This window comes from Mirounga angustirostris, unplaced genomic scaffold (genome assembly GCF_029215605.1).
Source record: "Mirounga angustirostris isolate CCGP_5_RB_7025 unplaced genomic scaffold, mMirAng1.0.hap1 SCAF_1, whole genome shotgun sequence".
Lineage (NCBI taxonomy): Eukaryota > Metazoa > Chordata > Mammalia > Carnivora > Phocidae > Mirounga > Mirounga angustirostris.
The window spans coordinates 53,108,373-53,126,855 of record NW_026991709.1 but is presented as its reverse complement, the minus strand read 5'-3'; the positions used below and the strand labels follow the sequence as shown (position 1 = coordinate 53,126,855).

General features: G+C 38.7%; 1 long non-coding RNA gene across 1 annotated transcript in view; it reads left to right on the top strand.

The window, feature by feature from the left end:
* Nucleotides 1-395: 395 nt before the first annotated feature.
* The window catches only part of LOC123863354 (uncharacterized), a 334,785-nt gene continuing 316,697 nt past the window's right edge, over nucleotides 396-18,483 (top strand). Inside the window, exon 1 of the long non-coding RNA XR_010406625.1 lies at nucleotides 396-503. This is a non-coding gene — a long non-coding RNA (uncharacterized LOC123863354). The remainder of the gene's footprint in view (nucleotides 504-18,483) is intronic.

The window sequence follows — 18,483 nt, the reverse complement described above, 5'->3', positions numbered from 1 at the left end:
CTGAGTGAATTAGTACTCATGTTTATTCTAATTAAAAGTACATAACCGATTACTATAGCTACAAGGAGGTAGACAGGCAATGGAACTGCCCAATATTTTTGAGGCCAGTAGGTTAAGCCTGAGGAGTTGGGCCAAAATTCAGGAATAAAAGTCCACACGGGCTTTATGAAGCCTACTTGGGAGCTTAAGAAAAGATCAAAGCCCAAACACAAACGGCTCTTTCCAGCAACGGCGACGGTGAAGTGTCCATTATTTTCCCGGGGCCTTAGACAACTGGGGTCCTGCAGGTGTCCACTCAGGCCCCTGGGCCGGGTCCTCTGCGCAAGCGCCGACCAGGGTGCCGCGGGGGCGGGCGAGAGAGGACCGGAAGCGGCGAAGGCCAGGGGCGCAGGCGCGCCGCGACCGTGTGGGCGGCGCGTGAGTCTGAGCCCTGGTTACAGCCTCCTTTCTTCCTCTTCTAAAGTTCCATAGATTCCTTGTAGAAACTTTGGAACTGTTTTCCGGTAAGTGGTGGTGGGAATTAGGGAGGAAGAAGCTCACAGACTTAAAAAGAAATTGTTGACAATAACCGTATTTTAAACAGTGTAAAGGCCTCTTTGAATTCTAGAGTTTTGAGATTCTTCTCATCAGACATCGCCTACGAGTATGTTTAAAAACGTGCCAACTTCTGAGCTTCCTGTGTGAGATGGCTCACTGTCTAGTGCAGTCACCACAGGGCATTTTGGAATTGCTTGATGGCGTAAGGTGCCGGGCAGGCGCTCACGAGACGGACCGGCACCGACCGCCTTCGATCCGCGGGTCCTGTGTAGTAGAACGTGAGATGAAGTTAAAAAAAAAAAAAGTTTAAAGCACAGAATTAGAGGAAAAAGTGAGTACCGTACGTAGCGTTTTGTTTCTCTCTCGGGAAAATCTCTCTGGAGAGGCTTGGTTAGTAAACGGTGGTTGAAATTGTCGAAGCTACAAACCTTGATCTCACATTATCCGCCTCAAGTTGGAATTCGTGAAAATAGATTCCCTCTGGACGCCGAGAGAGCCTCTGCCTCTCTTTCGCATTTAAACCCAGATACTTTCTGGATGCCTGAAAACAGTGGAAATTATTAGAGCTCCTCATAATTGATTACTCTTGCCAAAGCCAGATTGATAGATCTGGTTGGGATTTAGGGGAAAAAAAAAGCCCACATGACTTTGCAAATAAAAATAAATGTGCTACTGAGGTGCTGAAAATAATAATTTAAATAGCCCTAAGAGACATCACAAATAATTTATGTATGTTTTAAGCTGGTCAGTATGAGGTTTGTATTTAAATGGCCTCTCTTCTCAATTCAAGTTGCCTTAGGCTTCTGGCTATTTAAAAATATTTTGTGTTCATGAACACGTCTTTTATAATTGATGTGGATGTTTGCTTATTGCCTACTCTAATTTGTAAGCTGGAAAGTCCATTTATTTATGCATTCCACATCTATTACATATTTACTGTTTGCCAGGTATGATGGTAGTGATTAGTGTTTTTAAGTGAATGTTAACGCTTACTTATATTTTTGTAAGCTTTATTTACCTATATTCTAAGAAATCATGTATGGAGAACAGAACAAGTGGGCCTATCACAGTTTTTCTAGATTTCTATGGTAGCACATATCACACTCCTTTTTTTACATTAATTTTGTCTGCTGGACTGAGGGCAGAACATGGTCTGAATTTGATCATCACTGTGTTCTCAGTATGTAGCACAAAACCTAATAGAGACCCAAAAAGGGTGGTTTGGATAAATAAAACACCACATAAACACACACTGCTTTTTCTGAGGAATTTTTATTTTCATTGGGTGTTCAGGCCATTTCACACTGTGAGATATCTTCCCCTAGGAAAAGACAAAATCTTTTCATAAGAACTTTTGTTATCGAAATATCTTCATTCCAGAACTTGCCTGAATATTGGTCTGAGGCACTTTGACATCTTAGTGAAATCTGATTCAAGTTGTTTTTGTAATAATTAAGACCTGCAGGTTTGGACTGAGTGTGTGTTGACGTGAGAGCAGTTATTTTATACTAATTTTTTAAAATAAATATTTTTAGAAGGTTTTATTTATTTGTCAGAGAGAGAGAGAGTGAGTGAGCACAAGCAGGGGGAGCAGCAGGCCGAGGGAGAAGCAGGCTCCCTACTGAGCAAGGAGCCCAATGCCGGACTCATCCCAGGACCCTGGGATCATGACCTGAGCCGAAAGCAGACGCTTAACTGACTGAACCCAGGCATCTCTATTTTATACTGATCTCAATAATATTTTCCAGTTTGCCTTTTAGGTAAAAACAGGCTTTGGAGAAGCAGTTCATATCTGGAAGATGCTGATGGTGGGCTCTCTGAGAAATTCTTCTTATCCATTCAGCATTAGTTGCTTTCTATGTATTCAAGTGGGTTTACATCCACATAAATATATCTTATGAGTGCTTTGAGTATGAAGCAATGCTGAAAGGAGACAGTAGTCCTATGCAGCTAGAGGGTCATTTAATTCATGTCAGTTCTTGATCATTTTCATTTAGGTTGAGAGTTAATGGGAGTACTTTGGAGTAATATTCCTGGTGCTTCATTATCGGAGCTCATACAGAATTGTCATTTACTATTGAGTAGATTGTGCACTGCACAAAGAAACCTATCTAAAGTGTGTACTATTTATATAATAGATATTATCAATTTGAATATTGTGGCAGTTTTATGGCAGGGGACAGTAAAGTTTCTTGCTCTAGTAAAATTCATATGTTATGACACAGTTTCTAACAAATGGAAGTAAAATGTCTTGAGAAAGAGGTACCTTGTTTTTTAAAAAATTTGCTCAAATGCTCTATATGGGCTAGCAGCAGCCTGAACTTGGACAACTTACATAACTCCCTTGGCCTTCAAGTGAAGATATTAATACTTACCTCGCTAAATTGTTTGGAAGTACTAGACATGCCCGGCACACAATTAATATTCAATAAATGTTTTTGAATACCTTTGAAAGCACTGATGGTAATGTCTGTGCTAATGATTTGATAAATTGCAGTGCACTTTTGTTTTGAATAAGAGGGTAAGTGTATATGTAAATAATTGTATTTGAATCTTTGAATTTGTTAAGTGTTTCACATTTTATGCTTAATTGCTGCATGATACTACCTAAAATGTTCCTAACAGGTGTTTGGGATCCTTCTTTACTTTCCTGAGGGATTCATATCCCACATAAGGAAATTTATGATTATGTGACCCACTAGTCACTGACTCATGGTTGAGCTTCTTTAGAATCCTAAAATATTGGAATCCTAGGTTTAGATGGGACCATTTAAATTTCTCTTCATTTATCAAATGTGTGTTAGTCACTTAATACATGGGAGTAATTGTGGTATGCTCTAGGGCTGTGAAGATAAGTAAGATACTGTTGTGGAGAAGTTACATATCTTTGCACGAACATTTCCAGGGACTATTCACAATTACTAAATTGATTTTTAGGAATTGGTCTTTTGACAATTCAAAATTTGTCCTCTTAATAACTTTCATTTATTGACATTAGCTTTACACTTCGGGGCACAAAAATTAAATTTGATTTTTACTACACACACACACACACACACACACTCTCTCTCTCTCTCTCTTCAAGCTAGGCCTCACTGTATTCTGCTGCTTTTCCTCAAGCCTTTTTTCTATCTTGCTCACTCACCTGAATACCTTCCAGGTTGTCTACTTCCCTCAAAGGTGTGGTACCCACCAGGGGTATTCAGGGCTCCAGGTGTAACTGACTAACCAGGATACAGCAGGGCGATCACTTTCTCCATTCCAGGTACTGTCCCTCCAATCTCTGGCATGATTTATATTCGTAACTGAGCAATCAGTGTGTGCCATAAGATGTCCTGTCCCTACCGTATTAAAAAGAATTGTATTTATTTTACTTGTATTATCATATAAGATCATTTTTGAAAAAGGATAAATGACCTCCCTATTCCTTGAGGAGCTTTTAATACACTGTTTCCAACAATTGAAATGGGAACAATAATGAGGGCAACCTTGCTTAAGTTCCAGATTATTGAATTACCACTTGTAAGTCATTTTTGGTCCAGGTGTTTAAAATCACTGTAATTCATGCGTTTTCTGACAGCTAAGAGGTAAGTAGCCAAGGAAGGACTTCTATAGCTTTGCATGATCTCTTTTATAAATTAGTCTCTCACTTAAACATGTTTTTTTCTTTTTGATGAACAGAAAACATGACAGGGATGGAATTGTTTTACTTCTAACTTTAAGCATTTATGAAAAAAAATTAATATCCTCTCAACATTTTTTTTAAGTTAACCCATGTGTGCAACTGTCTTTATACCAGGTGTGCTCTGACTCAGGATTTGGGACCAGTAGCCCTGCCTGGCAGAGTACCAGAAGATGCCAATTCTACAATTTATATACAATTTATAGGTGTGTGCACTGCTTTGCTTTGTCCTTTTAATCGAGGTTAAGGACAAAGACATAGGCAATTAATTGGTAGATAGGGACAGGGAATAGACCTCTGCCTAAATAAAGGGGGCACGTTAGGAAGCACTGGGGGTAGAATTGAATGGGTTGTATGTTAATTTCCTAGGGCTACCATAACAAGTTAACACAAACTTTGTAGCTTAAAACAGCAGAAATTTTTTGTGTCATAGTCAAGGGACCAGAAGTCTGAAATCAAGTTTTGGCAGGGCCATGTTCTCTCTGAAGGCTCCAGGGAAGAATCCTTCCTGGCTTCCTAGCTTTGGTGGCTCATGGCAGTCTTTGGCATTCTTTGGCTTGTAGATGCATCACTCAGTCTCTTTCTGTATCTTCATATGGCCTTCTTTCTTGTGTCTCCTCTGTGTCTCTTTGTCCAGATCTCTCTTCCCTTTTTCGTATAAAGACAGCAGTCATTGGATTAAAGTAACCTAATCCAGACCTCATCTTAACTTTACTACATCTGTAATGGCCCTACTTCCAAATAAGGTCACATTTACAGGTATGAGGGGTAGGATTTGAACGTGTCTTTTTGGGGGATACAATTCAACCAACAGCAAGTGAGATGGCACCAAATCATGAAACACTTTAATGATAGGTAGAAGAGTATGGGTTTTATTTATAAGCCAGTGGGACCATTGGAAACTTTAAGCAAGAGTACTAATAAAATAGTTATTGCAGGGAGGTCTGCTAGCGAGCGATATGCTTCAGTATACTGAACTGAAGATGGAGTTTAGAAGCTGTGATATTAATTAGAAGATGTTTTGGTGTTCCAGGAATAATGTGAAGAAAAGTTTATAAAGTTTGCACTTTGGGAGCTTTCCTTTTAGGGAGGTATTCACTCCTGGTGTTGAACAAGTACAGAGGCTGCACTTGGGAATGAGTGCCTCTTTAAATGCTGTGGCCAAGGAACCTTTTCTTGCCTTACCCTAGCTGTCACCCTTCCTGGAGGATGATACACCATATGGTGAGAGAGAGCTAGAGAGAGAGAGAGCGAGACAGCACTCAGGTGCATGCACTTGGGCACACTAGTGAGCATGAAGAACCACAGCTTTACAAGGCATTTAAGTGAGAAAACCATCTTGAATATTGATCCTCTGGCCTCAGCTAAGCTGGCACCAGCTGGGTGACATGAACCACCAAGCTGAGCCCTCCTAAATTTCTGATCTACAGAATCGTGAGTGAAACAAAATGGTTGTTTTAAGCCACAAAGTATCGTTCTGCAGCAGTATATTACTCCAACTACCCCCAGGGCTTGCCAGTATTAACGTGGTGTTAATAGTTGAGTGAGAAATATCAGATAGCTCTATATTTACTCAGTTCTGATAGAGTAGAATATGTTTGATTGCTACTCAGGGAGAAGGGATGAAGAAAGTGAGGAGAGATTATAGTCACTGGCAGCCTAGGAAATAGAATTTAATGCCTCGCTTCTTCAGTTCACTGCTTATGCTACCTGGTCATACAACTTTTAACGTGTGAGGTTGGCCAGAACAAAAAGATATATACACTCACAGTTTGAGTCGTTATAGAAACAAAATCCCTGTCTGTTAGATCTATGTCATGCAGAGGGATGTGAAATTCCCATTTTAAAGCAGATGGTCTGATTTCTGAAGCTAAGTGAATAAAATTGTCCTTGGATCTCATTAGCCCTCATGTGGGAAGGAGGGGAGTCCATATAGCTATTTCTTCTTGGCTTTGAACAAATCAAGCTTTGAATAAAAGGTTTATTTTTATGAAGCCTGATTTTACTAATTTTTCATTGAGTACCACTGTTTCACGGTAATTTACACATTCTTTCAAATGGCGGTTGGCACATTTATTTTCCTTTGAGGCATTTTCTAATTACTTGTAAACAGCCTGAAAAAAAAAAGCAAATTTGGAAAAAAAATTAAGAAAAGGACTGTTTGGTAGAAGAGGTATATTACATATAAAATTAAAATATAATAGAAATTTTAAAAGCCTTCATTCCATTTTATAGGTTTCTCTGCTTGCTTCTACAAGTGGGCAGTGAGTAAAGATTTCTTGACCCATTATTCATTTCTACAGGGTGTTAGACATTTTTATGACCTCCTCGAGTACTTATAATCTGTACTACACAATTTAGCACCTAATTACATTCTGTTTCATAATGTTCATTATTATATCACTGTATGATTCTTGTCCCTTCAAGTAGGTTATATGATCTTAAAAGGCAAGGACCGTATCTTATACTTTTTCTGTATTTGCATTCCATCTGGCATAGTGCTAAAAACAGTATCCATGTGGGAAATTTTATTATTATTATTATTTTTAATTTGATTATTTTTTAAATTTAAATTCTGTTAATTAACATATAATGTATTATTGGTTTTAGAGGTACAGGTCTGTGATTCATCAGTCTTACATAATATCCAGTGCTCATTACATCACATGCCCTCCTTAATGTCCCATCACCCAGTTACCCCATCCCTCTACCCCTGTCCCCTCAGCAACCCTCAGTTTGTTTCCTATGATTAAGAGTCTCTTATGGTTTGTCTCCCTCTCTGGTTTTGTCTTGTTTCATTTTTTCCTCTCTTCCCCTATAATCCTCTGCCTTGTTTCTTAAATTCCTCATATCAGTGAGGTCATATGATACTTGTCTTTCTCTGATTGACTTATTTCACTTAGCATAATGCCCTCTAGTTCCATCCACGTCATTGCAAATAGCAAGATTTCATTTTTTTGATGACTGCATAATATTCCATTGTATATATATGCCCCATCTTCTTTATCCATGCATCTGTCGATGGACATCTGGGCTCTTTCCATAGTTTGGCTATTGTGGATGTTGCTGCTATACACATTGGGGTTCAGGTGCCCCTTCAGATCACTACATTTGTATCACTTGGGAAATTTTAATGTAGAAGTATACTAAGTAATTCTAGTCCCTCAAAGCTCAGTGAATTTGTCTGTAGAGCATTTGTCATGGCTGTGGCATTAAGGGCACAGAGACATCTCAGCAAGTTACTCTTCCTTCTTCAAGCTTCCATTCTTTTTTTTTCTTTTTATTATTTTTAAAGATTTTGTTTATTTATTTGACAGAGAGAGACGCAGTGAGAGCAGGAACACAAGCAGGGAGAGTGGGAGAGGGAGAAGCAGGCTTCCCGCCTGAGCAGGGAGCCCGATGTGGGGCTCGATCCCAGGACCCTGGGACCATGACCTGAGCCGAAGGCAGACGCTTAACGACTGAGCCACCCAGGTTCTCCGCTTCCTTTCTTTTAAAGGAACCAAGATGAGGGGTTGCTTTGATAGGTAAAATGACTTCCCCCTTTTTTTTTCCCTTTAGGGTCAGACCAGGGCAGGTGAAAAGCAGAGAGGCATGCACCATTGGGCTACCATTATCATTCTGATGGAGGTGATGGTTGGCATATTTCCTTTTTATTTTTCCAGTTGGACAACCTAGCTAATGGTGTCTGACCTGGGGAGAGGGGTGATTTCTTTTGGTTGGGCAGCTAGGCTAAAGGCCTTAGCAGGCCTTACCTTCATCTTGTTTTGAGTGAAAATGCTGCTTCTCAGGGCATCAGATTCCCACTATTATGTTTTCTTATTTTGGTAAAACACATCAAACCTAAAACTAACCATTTTGACCATTTTAAGTGTACACTTAGGTGGCATTGAGTACATTCACATTGTTGTACATTCATCACCACTGTCTATCTCTAGAACTTTTTTTTTCATTATCCCAAACTGAAACTCTGTACCCATGAAGCAATAACTCCCCATTCTCCTTTCCCCCAGCCCCTGGTGACCACCATTCTACTTTCTGTCTCTGTGAGTTTGACTACTTGTGGTATGTCATATAAGTGAAATCAGAGTGTATTTGTCCTTTTGTCTCTGGCTTATTTCACTTAGTTTAATGTCTTCAAGGTTCATCCATATTGTAGCATGTGTCAGAATTTCAGTCATTTTTAAGGCTGAATAATAATCCATTGTATGTGGATATCACATTTTATTTACCCAGTCATTGGTGGACATTTGGGTTGTGTCCACCTTTTGGCTGTTGTGAATAGTGCTGCTCGCAGCATGGGTGTGACAAATACAGATCCCGTTACTATGAGCACCCACACTAATTTAATGCTTATAGTGAGCAAGGTACCCTTCTCAGTCATTAAAATACCTGGAAGAATCAATATGTCTCTGGAATTTCACAACTTAAGTTTAGAGACTTAACTACTTCTTAGGAAAATGTGACCTGACAACCTTTTTTAGAGCAGGACCGTGACGAATACACGGCATTCAGTAAATGTCTTTTTTTTTTTTTTTTTTTTTACTCCTTCAAAATGCTTCCAGTCTCCAGCTTTCTCCACTGACACCGCTGCAAGATATGTCCTTATTGCCAAGCAACAGGACTAGCACAGTCCATTCTAAGGGGTTTGTCTACCCGCCCCCCACCCCGCCCACGCCTTTTCACTTTTTCTTAGAAAGCACTGCTTTGGTCATTTTACTTTACTTGACAGAACCTTTTAGTCGCCATCATGTACCGGACAAAACTCAAACTTGTTTGTCCGGCAGTGAAGGCCTATTGTCATCTGGCACTCGCTTGCCTTTCAGGTCCCCCCTTCTTTCACTTCCTTACACAAGCTGTGCTCAAATTGTTTTCTCATTACCTGCTGGAGAAATTGTCATCATCTTGAGTTTCCCTACTATGGTTTGTTCCATCGTGGATCATCTTTTTTTGTGCTCCCTTTAAGTTGGAGCTCAAATCTCAGTGTTTCTGCTAAATCTTTTTTAAACAACCGCATTTGAAAACGACTGTTTGTTCTTTTGAATATTTGAGCACTCACTGTAAGATTAATCATGTTAATGATGTTTTTGTAATAGCTAATGGTTTCTGAGTTCTGAGGCTTAGACTAAGTGCTTTGGTTGCACTATTTCATTGCACCTTTATTGCAATCATATGAAGTATATACTGTTATCCATTATACGTATGATAAACTTGAGGCTTTGAGATGCTACCCAACTTGTCCCAAATCACGTAATTAGTAAGTGGCAAGTCTAGGGCTTGATCCCAAGTTTTCTGTTGCTGAAGCATCATTTTAAATGTGTATTTATTGCCTTAATTAGATTATAGGTCGTTGGGTGAAGAGGGTATATACTGTTCATGGTATCTCCCATAGGAACTGTCCATGGGGTCAAAGTCAGAAAAAGATTGCTCATTGACTGGAGCATCCCACTGAGCTAATTTTTCCTTTTAGCTCAGTATGGATGAGCTTAGCATGATTTTTCAACTGGTTACCTTATACTGGTGACCAGGAAAACCTGATTAGGTGCACTTCTTCTATCATAACACATGCCATACTGATCTGATTGTGTTTATCTGTTACCTGCTTGTCTCCACAACAACATCTTTGCTTGAATTCCTAGCACCTAGGACAATATCCTGCACATATGCTCAGTAACTGCTTATTAAATGAATTAACTGCATCTGTGGCCATTGTAGGAGTTGGTTTCTAACTGTGTTGCTGTTACAGAGTTGAGCAATGCCTAAGTCCAATGGAGTTGAAGAGGGTATATCCTTAAGGAGGCACAGTGGGAATGTAAATGGAAACTCTAATGTATTTCATTGTACTGCAACTTCCATTACATGGTATAAATGGTATTTGTGTCACTTTTCATGAAGGGTGTTTGAGTGTAAGCAGTTGACATCTTTATTCAAAGAAGAGATCCTGTGACTTGAAGGCATGAGCGTATTTGGTCTGAGGATAGCTTGGGAGCAGGTATGGTTCAAACTTTCATACGATACCCTTTAAAATTAACCAGTTCTCTTTTATTTCTCGATATGTGCTCTCCTCCAAACAAACTTCTTATCAATAATTGAATTTCTTAAATACCTTGATACTTAAAAGACAGTGCCGTAGAAAGCAGATACTAATATTTTGGTCACTGGAAAAAATAGCAGAAGATTCTTTCTATTTAAGTATTTATGAGTATGCTGTGTCTTAAAAAAACTGAAGCAGAAAAGCTTAAGAGTATTAAACAATGGTGATGATCCCCCCAAAATTTCCCTAGAGATTTTGCCTGAGAAGTCAACAAAACCCTTTGGTTCTCTATATAGAGAGATGCAGGAGCATCTGGCACAATGCTTTGCACACAGTAGGCATGCAATAAATACTTTTAATCTTGTCAATACAGTAGAATATAGTAGTCTAAAGCAACAGTTGCCAATCATTTTCCCTTCAGGACAGGCATGATAGATACTGTTTCAACTTTTAGATACATTTTTACATGCCTCCTCAAGGTTGTTTCATGGTATACCAGCTGTAGTTGTGCCTTCTCTCTTCCATTCTGGGATGTGCATGAGAACACATTATTATAGAGGTAATAATGCTAACGATAATAGTAATGATAATGATAATAACAATAATGATACAGTTAGAAGATTTCAAAAATCAGTCTGATCACTGTTTTGTTTTTAACCTTGCAGTAGCTTGTTGTTGCCCAATGTCAGGTCCTAAAATTTATTTGGAACCACAGGTCTCGGTATGGTGGTAGGGCCAGCAGCGCTGGGGGATTTATGCCCCTGCAGGATGGAGATTCACTCTGGCAAAGGCCTTCAGGCCTCCCCACATTCCATGTCACAAAACTATCTGAAAAAACTCAAGAGAAGCAGGAACAAGCAACTTGGTATTAAAGGGGAGCTCAGCTTGTTTCCTAGTCAGCCAGGGGTGTTGGGGTATATATAGATTCCTGGGTGCTCAGGATTATGGACTACTCTAGGGAAATCTCAGAGGCAATTTGATATGAGCCAGCCTCCACCTTGGACCTTCCTGAGGGTTTGTTAAAAATGGAATGACAGAAATACTTTTGGCCTGCTATGAGGCCAGAGGGACTTAACAAGGATACATTTATTTGACTTTGATGGTTTTATTTTTGAGTACCACACCACTGCTTCCTAGTCCTTTGGCAATTTAATTCTGAGAAAACCCCAGCTTTTTATATGACAGAATTTTAATTTTCTTTGAATTTAAGACATTTTAGAACATTTTCTTTGGTCCCTTAAAAGCCAGTTTATGGTACTTCCTGAAGGACTTCCAAGGCAATTTGGAGCAATTGAGTCACTGGTAGATATTCTAAAGAGCAACTAGTAAATAATTAATTGATTTTTTTTTTTTTTTTTTGGTACTCACGTGACGGTATATTGGAAAGAGAGACGAGGTTCAAATCCTGGTTCTACCACTTACATGTTAGACATTGGGAATGCAGTTTGTTTATTCATTCATTTAATAGATTACAGAGTTCTTACTTTGTGCTAGACGTAGTAGTAAAGCTTTGAGGAGAGAAGTCAAATTGAAGTGATCTCGGAACTTTCAGAGATTTTAATCTACAAGGGGAGATTGGCAACTAAATCAGCAATTTCAGTAGTGTACATGGGACTATGTGCAGTGATGATGCCCCATGGAAGTAATACCACGGCGAGGGAGAATCATGAATGGGGGAGGGCATTAGGGAAGGCCTCTCAGGGAAAGTCATGGTTAAGATGAGTCTCAAAGCCAAGTACAATTTAGTTGAATATAGATATGGAAAGAACATTCTAGCAGCATGAACAAAAGCTAATGTAAAAGTAATATATTTACAGATCAGTATTTGCTCTTCAGTATTACTGATATGAAAACTTTATCTTGAGGAGACAGGGGAGATAAATCTAGACAAATGGTTCCATTTCCTTTTCTTAAGATGAAGAGAATTATATCTATCTCATGGATTTGTTGTAAGCATTTCTTAGAACGGTGTATGTAGAGTACCTAGCACATAGATGCTTAAAAGTATTAGCTCCTTTTTCTCCCCACCATCTATCCTTCTCTGCCCTTTCTCAGTTCAGATTTTCTGAAGTAGAAAACACCCTATCCATGGTTAAGGTAACAGTTTGTAAATTATGGCTGTGTTTAGCAAAGTGCAGGAAGAATCAAAAGGTTTAAAACTTTGTTCTTTTTCTGACCTGGATTGTGGCACGTAGAATTGAATGGGGGCAGTAGTCGACAACAGCATTACTTTATTTTGACAATACACAGTTTCCTGTGTCATCACAATTGGTATGTGAGGAGGGCACTGTTTCTCAGAGGGCACTGCATTCTTGGTCTGCTTGTTTGATTTGCTGAGTGAAGCTCTGACCACAGATCATGTGCACTGGAGTGCTTGGAAAAAATCTTGGAATGATGCTGTTGTGTATGTTTTCTTTTCTTTCACCATGTCAAAGTCTCTGAATTTGGAACTGTTTCAGAAAGCACAGTGTTAATGCAGTTTTTCCCCTGGGTAATAGGTTTGTAACTTATGATCCAGTAAATATTAAGGATCACTACTTCTTGGGGATTTTTGGTCTACATTTTGATATTTCTTTCAGGAGCTTTGCCTTACATTGGGTTCTAATAAGAATTACCTAGTCTGGAGAGATTTTCTTCATTCCACTGTTTATTGTTATTTATACTCAAATGCTATTTGTCATTTGCAGATATCTTTCATGATTTCTTTTTTTTTTTTTCATGATTTTTGTCATACCCAGGTATCTTCTGTTCTATTATTTATTTAATATTTTTCTTTAAATCTCCAGTCTTTTAAAAACTTACATAAAGTTAGCCTCATCTTAAGTTATAATACTTAAGAATGCATGGGCTTCATGGGCTCATTATATTTTTCTAATACATATTCAGGCACATGTTAAAATTAAAAAAATATCTATTCTCCCACCTAATACAGAGATCATTATAATCTGTTCTTTTCATCTGTTCATTTATGAATTGTCTGTGGCTGCTTTTGACATACAAAGTGGTTGAAAGAGAGACAGAATGGCACACAGAGACTAATGTATTTATTATTTGGCTCTTTAAGAAAAAGTTTACCAACCTCTGACCTAAAATTATCTCCATACTGTCAGTAGAACACATAGCCCACTCTGTAAAATGTCACTGTAGTGCACTTGTCAAGAGATAGTGTGTATTTAATCACATTTTCCAGAATCAGTAAATACTTTACTTTTTTATTCTGGAATTGAAATATTTAATTATAAATACTTATTTTATGGGGCACCTGGGTGGCTCAATAGGTTAAGCATCTGCCTTTGGCTCACGTCATGATTTCCAGGGTCCTGGGATTGAGTCCCCATCGGGCACTTCTTCCTCTCCCCTTGCGCCTCCCACATGCTTGTGCTCTCTCTCTCCTAAATAAATAAATGAAATCTTAAAAAAAAAAAATACTTATATTCTGAGAACCTTGATAACAAGCTTTTTTGAGAGCAAAAGAAAAATGTAGACATTGAAGATAATTTATATATTTTTAAATAAAGGGAATATTTGCCTATAAAAATATTTAATGGTGCAAAAATGCATGAAGTAAGAAGTAAAAAATTCCCTGCAAGGAAACTCCAGTCTCACCTTCTAAAAACAACATTCCTTGTATTTCCTTCTAGTTATTTTCTGTGCATACTCAAGATTAAATACATTTTTTGATTCTTTAAATTATAGCTTTTTTAAATGAAAAAAAGAGATCAGTATATGCAATTTGCTTTTTATAACTTAGATATATTTCTGTTGTATAGACATCTAAATAATATGGCTAAAATTATAAATTGTTTAATATTACTTCAAAGTGTTTATTAAGAGCTTTATTGAAATATAATTTACACATCCAGAAATTTACCCATTTTGACTATACCAGTGATTTTTAGTAAATTTAGGGCATTGTACATTGAAATCTACACATGTGCCACCACTTGTGAGTTGTTGCACATTCAATCCAATTTAAGAACATTTTCATCATTCCCGAAAGATTCCTCATGCCCATTTGCAGTCAGTCTGTTCCTATCCCCCAGCCCCAGGCAACCACCAGTCTACTTTCTGTTTCTATAGATATGTTCTGGACATTTCACATAAATGGAATCATGTATTATATGATCTTTTGTGTCTGGCTTCTTTAATTTAGCATTTCAAAGACTTTCAGGTAGAAGATGAGGGAAGGCTTCAGATAACCCTAGTTACCTTCATTCTTTTGCACAGGATGCTCTAGTTACAGTCAGTATTTTGTTCTCTTTCCTTTAGAAAAAATGAGCCTTTGACAACAAACAGTGACACAGGATCCTGGTTACTTCTGCAGTTCCTGAAATTCACAACTTCTCAAACCTGTTCCCCTCAGCACACAAGGAACTACAGATATTGGTGCGACAGTCAGAGTGAATGAAGAGGCTGCTTACTGCTGGAGGCAACCGGTCTGCGCAGCTCTGTGCCTTGCTGGGCCACTTTGCGGGGGGAGGTCAAGGGGGTCCTGGCACAGTTATAGCAAATGTACATCATCCCAGTGTGCTTATGCCATGCAGGCCAGGAAATTCTCCCACAAGTCTTGTGGCTTTGATGTGACAGGACCTTTTCAGTGTTCTTGTGAATGTGCTGCAGAGGCTGAGCCCGCAAACCCCTTTTCTCAGTGCTGCTCCTATGTAATAATGATGGCTAAAAGCCTGTTCAGAGACAGTCAAAATCTTTGAAAAACTGAGTTATTTTTCTCATGTAAATGAATATAGATTTACTTCTTCCTTTTTAATGCTGAGTAGAAGAATTCCAATGCGTTGATACCACAATTTATTTAATTAGTTCATTATTTAGTTTTTCTTATTATTTTCTACAAGCTGGTAAATTTCGTATTTCTGTTTGCCCATTTTTGCCTTCTTGTGCAGGTGTCAGTAGGGTAAATTCCTACAAGGGGACTTGCTGGATCACAGGCTGTGTACATGTCAGATGTTGCTATCTGTTATTGGAGTGGTAGGTTAGAGGCCTCCTGATGACAGCTGATTGTGGGATCCATGGTAGGTAGGCTGTGGCTACAACAGCAATGGTTTTTAATGGGCGTGCGAGTGGGTGAAGAGGAGTACCTTTCGGAGTGTCTTGGAGGTGGGAGTGAGCTTGAGTAATTTGGCCAGCCTCTCCAAGTGATTCTAATATGCGCGCCACTGGATTAGAGTTTGTTTCTGTGTTTTCTACCCAAAAGTATGAATGCTGCTGTGAGAATTATATTTGGTATTGAGCTCATCAAGGCTGTCATAAAAAGCATCATGGTTTGAGAGTTTGCTCTGCTCAGTAACTCAAAAAAAAATGTAGCCAATAGAGCAGAAGAAAGTGACCCTATAAACTGATGCGAAAAGTATCTCCCATCTGTTGAGAAAATCCTTTATAGTCTTTCCTCAAGAAAGAGTTAGCCTTTCTCCCTATCAAATGTTCAGTCCAGACTGCCCTTTGGTGATGGGTGTTCTTCTCTCCCAGTATACACGCACTGCTCATTTTAACCTATGGAAATGAGAGCGGGTTGGGAGTGGGAAATCTACACATGTGCCACCACTTGTGAGTTGTTGCACACGTTAAAGAACAACCAGCAGCCTACTGATCCCTGGAAATCTACTTTTGCACCCATAATAAAGTAATCCCAGGGTACGGTTTCAAGTTATAGGACAGTGATACTCGGTAAGTTTTAAGGAGGAAAAAAAATGAAAGAGGATGTTTCTAAGTGGGTGTAGAACACTTGCAAAGTTAAATATTAATGAATTAAACTCTTTGAATTACTGTGTGCTGTGGAATAAAGAAGCAGTGTGGGTCAACTTCAAAATTCTGGTATTTTCATCTCTGTTGGAATTTTTTGGCAGTGAGTCCCCCTTAAAGGTTTATAGTGAATGTAATATACCATTCTACTGATCAAAGAAACTTACTTGGTGTTAGAAAGCCACTTGGGAGCCAGAGTGTTTACTGGGTAATTTCTTAATGAGTTCTGGCACATGGTTCTCATCTTTTTAAGAGTGAGGAATGTAACTCGGAATGCACAAAGTCAAACCATAAGCATTTTGGCAGATGTGGAGATGCAGAACAGCTGGAGAAAAACTCCCTTCTTTGAAATCTCATATCTCAAACGCTACATCAATTTTTAAGCATGTTCTACTGCCAGTTCAGATTTTAATATGAACAGGAATAGGGAATGTTTATTGATATAGTAAGAAAACAGATCAGAATCTATTCACTGGTTGCCCTTTTTGTCTCCACAAATAATCTTTGAGGACAACAGGTGAGGCACAATAAGAGAGGATAAGAAGGTTCTCTGTTGTTGCTCTCTTGGCAAGAAACCTGGCAAGCAGGACATCTGAGGTAGTAATTTATCCTATGATATTTATCCTTCGCCTGCTGGATCAGTGGTACTCTGGTTCATTGGGGAATACGAAGCACTGATAAGTATACTTTTAAAAATGCTTGTTTTTCATTAAAAGTAATACATGTTTATTATATAATATATAGGACATAAAGGAAAAGTTCTTGAAGCTGTTGCTTTGTGCAGCTCCCAGCTTTTTATCTGTAATGTTTTATTGTCTTTCTGGTCCAATAAAACTTGAATAAAGATCTCAGTTCCCCCAGACCACACAGTTTCATTCTTCACTAGCAGCCAGCAAGCATATATCAAGTTGCACACACTGAGTCAGGAATTGGACCACTGCTGAAAATACAAAGGGAACAGAGATTTGGTTCTACACAGATCCTAATGGGTAGTGTACATGATAAATGATTAAACCAGTGATTAAATTGGAGAAATCACAGTATGTCCGGAGGTTGAATGAATCCATATAAATAAGAGAAAAAGTCATGGGTCACTAACTGCTTGATCTGATTTGTGCTCTGGGCCTTGGTTTCTTTGCCTGCGAAATGGGGGGTTGGGTGAGATGACATGCAGAGTAACCAACTTGTTCCGTCTGCCTGGGACTTTCCCAGGAACCCCTTACTCCCAACTTTAAAACTGAAAGTCCCTTGTCCTAGGAAACCTCAAAGTGCTGGGCAGACTGAGAGTTGGTCAGCCTATTTGTAGGGTTCCTTCTAATCTTCATCTCCTATGATGTGTTAAAAAACAAAATTCAACTGACTACATTTTGAAGATCTTATTGGCTTTATTCAGCAATTTATGAATTAGGTAGCATCCAGTCTAGTAAATAGAAAGGAGCTCTGAGGAGCTGTACAGAGTGAAAGACTTTTATAGGCAGAAAGGGTGGGAACAAGAAAGTTTTATGACGCAAAAGGCAGGTTGGTTATTGTAATATTACTTTCCTTTAGGAGAATGCAGGGGCATATCAGACAGATTCCTTAAGTAGTGCTGATCAGGCAATTTATGATTGTCTGACTTAAGATTCCATTTCTGGGAGCTGAAATTAATTAAGTCTCCGTTTGGTGATGTGGGGCTTACCATAAACGACTCCATTTTGGACCTGTTGTCACGTTTTTATCAGATTGTATATTGAGAAGCAGTATTTCACGAGGTTTATATGACCACATGATAAGACACTTAGATTGAAATAGTTATGTACATTAGCAATACTATTGTTTTCTTCTTTAAAAAAAAAATCCTAGGGGCGCCTGGCTGGCACAGTCGGTTAAGCGTCTGACTCTTGGTTTCGGCTTAGGTTGCAGTCTCAGGGTTGTGAGATTGAGCCCCATGTCTGGCTCGGTACTCAGAGTCTGTTTGAGACTCTCTTCCCCTCTCTTTTTGCCCCTCCCCACTGCGCTTTCTCTCTCTATCTCTCTCTCAAATAAATAAATCTTAAACAAACCAAAAAAAAATCCTAAAGGGTAAGTTATTTAAACACATTTTATGTAAAACAGGCTCTGTAAACTAGCTGGTGACAGAAACATTAATATTATATTTATGGGAAAGATGAGTTTTATTCTAAGAAACTATCTCACAAATAAATATCTGCAAACACTCTGTAGAGTCAGAGAGTTTTGTACAAACAGCTGCCTTGGGTGTGATTCTCAGTTGGGTCCTCTAGGAATCTGGTGTAGTGCAAAGAGCACTGGCTTAGCAATCAGGCCGTTTTTGCTCTTTTGTTTGCTAGCCATAAGAGCTAGAGAAAATAACAGTATCTTCATTTATAAAATATGAATAATAGCTATCTGGCATGGTTGTTAGGAGAGAATCACAGAGGATATTGGTATGTAGTAAGTGATCAACAGATGTTTTTTGTTTCCCTAAGCAATTTGCTTT